Genomic DNA, 3,796 nt, shown 5'->3' on the forward strand with positions numbered 1-3,796 from the left:
TTAGGAGTGGTGTTATGTACTGTGACTTTATACTTTTAAATTTTTTGTGGTTTTTAAAATTGTCTCAGCTAAAATAAATATATATATATATATTTAATTCTAAGACATTCTTTTAAAAAATATATGTTATTGATTTTTTATAGAGAGGGATAGAGAGTTAAAGACATTGATAAGAAATAATCATCGATCAGCTGCCTCTTGCACACCCCCTACTGAGGATGTGCCTGCAACCAAGGTACATGCCCTTGACGGGAATCGGAATCGAACCTGGGACCCTTCAGTCCGCAGGCCGACACTCTATCCACTGAGCCAAACCTGTTTCGGCAAAAATAAATAATTTTTAAAAAGGTGTAGACCTCATGGAACATCCGGAGAGGTCAGAAGAGCTGTCAGTGCCTTGGGCAAGATAGTGCCAGAATCCCAAGTAGGAGGAGACAGTAGCTCAATCCACCAGCAGAAAGTATATAGGATTGATAGAAGCCACATGGGTGTCTGGTGAACAGAGATAACATCACAGCTTTGTTTCTTACTGGCTGGGTAACCTTGGGCTACTTATTATTCTGTGTCTTAGTTTCCTCATTTAAAAACTGGTGTTACAGAAGACCAAAGGAATACCAAGCACGCTTCCTAGAGAAAGGGAGGGGTCCGTTTATTAACACTAGTGGACTCCGGGAATGATTTCCAAATCAGAGTGAGAAAACACGCAGAGGGCTTCGCTTTTTATAACCTCCTGAGGTCTTTGTCTTGCAGATATGGTTCTGCCCCTTTTTGTGGGGTGACAGGAATAGTACCTCATCCAGTGATGCCAGTGGGGCATCAGTGAGGCCCAGGTGGGCTGTCTTTACAAAGTCGTCGACCTCTAACAGTGATGTAGAGGTTCCTCAGGGTCATCATCAGGAAGGAGGCTGGTAGCAGAAGAGCCTGAAACTGGATGACTGGAGCATTTAACATCCAGTGTCCGGTGTGCTCCCGAGCAAAGCCTCAACCTCATAGCTGTGGCCGCTACCGCCCAGAGGCAAGCAGGCTAACCAGATGCAACAGGGTCAAGTCTCTTAGATAAGTAGGCTACTGGTCTTTTCCAAGGCCCAAGACTCTGGGTTAGGACCCCTTTGGCTATGCCCCTTGTTTCACATACACATCTGGTAGTGCCAGCTGGCCCATCGTCCTCGCTCTGCTCATGTCTGTCTCACTGCCTCATATATTACCTCAAGGAACCTGGCTCTGAACTCCTTCAGGGAAAGTGGGCATTGACATTTTCTTCTGTAATTACTTCCATGCTGAGGTGGCTCAGAAGTTTCTCTCAGAGCCAAGAGACCTTTGTTGTCTGTCAGAGGGATGATGAGGCCTGGGCACAGAAGGAGGTGGGCTTGTGACCTGGCGGAGACAAACTGTAGCAATTAGAATATTACGAGTCACAACATCCTTGTCTCTCTGGAGCCATGCCAATGAAGACACAGGCATCTTCAAAGTCTATTATGCAGTTTCCTGCAGGCCACTGTCAGGGCTGTGCATGGCAGCTGGTTTCTCTTTCCAGCCACAAACACAGTCTGTCCAATTCCCCAAAATGTATTCTGGCACGGGAGAAAGTTGCTTCACTGTACACAAGTAGCTTAACCCCTACACAACTGGGCCTGGAACTCTGCCTAGAAAACTGCAGTCTACAAGTTCAATATGCAGCCTCCTGTCCTCCCAACCCAACGGGGTCTCGGCAAGTCCCTCAGTCAGACTCCTCCTCCTCTCTTGGAGAATCTCAAAGTCTTGAAGGCTCCCTCCCTGGTCCAGGGAGAGCGCCTTTCCTTTGCCCTTTTGTTAACCCTGTTTACTAGTTACAGGGTCCTGCCATAAGCTGCCAGTCCAAAACAGCCAGAGTTGCAGTTAGAAACAGCCCTGCATATTACAAAGCGCTCCTGTGGCAGTGGGTTGGGTACCAGGCCCCAGCCTTTGCACCTGTCCTCCGTGGCAGAGCAGCGACCAGGCCTCTCCCAAGGGAGTGCACAGGAAGGGGACCTCAGCCCCTCCTCTTCCAGAAGCAACAGGTACCGAACCCTTTCAGTACATTTGACCAGCTTCATTCCCGGCCACTTTTACAGATTCCAGGGCCCGTTGTCTTCTTTTAACCAGGAATCCAAATTACACTGGCCTCTCTTCCTCTAACTCACAATAGGAAATAAAACATTATTTCCTATTGTGAGTTAGAGAAAGACAATTCCTACAGAGGGGAGAAATAGAAACAGCGGGAGTTTCAGAGAAAACTACAGGCCGTCACTGTAGCAGCCCTCTCTCCCGGAGGCCGGGCTCCGACCTGTGGAGGAAAATAACTCTTAGTCGGCCTGGAAAAGAAGGCAGAGGATGACGAGGGTGCAGGGAAATTTTACTAAAAGCTTGGAGGGTCTCCTGAAAGAAAAAAATCCTTAATTCAGCACAGGCAGGGGGCAGGGTCCATAAAATCTCTCCTCCCTGTGGAGCTGTGAGCCCCGCCCCTGAAAGTCCCAGTCAGACAAGAAAAACCACAGATATCTTTAAATCTACCCCAGAATTCCAAAATTTCAACATAACACAGCAAAATCAGAGCAAACCAAAGCCCCTAGTACACAAACATAGACAGACATTTTTATCAACTATCCCTCCATGATAGAGAGCAAACGTCTCAGAAAACTAACTCAACCGAGCTGCTTGAGACTTTTGCAGACCATCACGGGCTCAGCTTTCAGCAAACCAAACGTTTTAACCAGATGAGTAAACAGAAAATCAAAGTAGCTTTCGCTTTCACACAGACCAGTTAATCTGCTGCAGACAGACAAACATCTGTACTCACACTCTCTCAGTAGACTAGCCCAGACTGTTGCTGAGCAGATAATGCCCAACTCCCCAGATGGGCATGGGGGCACTCCCAGCACCCATGCCCTAGACCAGAATTTTCGGCTGACATTGAAAGGGCAGAGCAAGGCTATAAGCAAAACTTCCCTTTTTGTTGAAGAGCCAGCCCTATGTGCACTTAGTGGTTATCTCGATGCTGGCCTTAAAAACAACACAGTTCTATTCAATTTAAAAATGCACCTGGCATGGCATTGAGATTATGGGCATATCTAGTCTCTGACCTACAAGGTCATATAACTGAGTTTATCTTCAAACAGGCTAAAGCAGGCTAGAAAGCAAACGTTTTTAAACAGCAGTTTTTTACAAAATAGTTCCAGTTGCCTAACCCACCCTTAAATCAGCCAATAGGAATGCAGAAGGCCAAATAAGCTAATTGCATCCAGCCACCTGTGTAACTGGACCCTGGCTCTCACCCCACCACCCAACCCTAAGCCCTATAAAGAAGCTGTACTCTTAGAACTCAGGGCTCTTTGCATCCTGCTGTTGCATCGGTAGAGGCAAAGAGACTGGGCTCGAGTTTGAATAAAGGCTCTTTGTTTTTGCATCGGACTTGGCTCCCTGGTGGTCCTTGGGGATCTTGAAATCTGGGCATAACAACATCTCAGTGAGAACCTATCAGAGGAGTTAAGGATGTGTCAAGCCCCCATTCTCGATAGCAAATTGGCTAGTCCCACACACAAACAAACAGCAGAGGGAACCCATAATTCCTTAATTGAATCTGAACTCACTCACCTCCTGAGTCCTGATTCCAGATTTACCTGAAGAAGTTCTATGACTTTCGTAGTGATCAAGCTCCCTCTTCCACTCATTTGGAGTGGGCCTAGCTGACTGGAGCCCTACCTTACCCATTCTGTCGACAGGTCCAGAGGTGTCAGTCCACTTTCTTCAGATGCCTGCTGGGTCCTGGGCTGAGGTCCAG

Source organism: Pipistrellus hanaki (assembly GCF_964339955.1).
Source record: "Pipistrellus hanaki genome assembly, chromosome: X".
In the NCBI taxonomy this organism is placed as follows: Eukaryota; Metazoa; Chordata; class Mammalia; order Chiroptera; family Vespertilionidae; genus Pipistrellus; species Pipistrellus hanaki.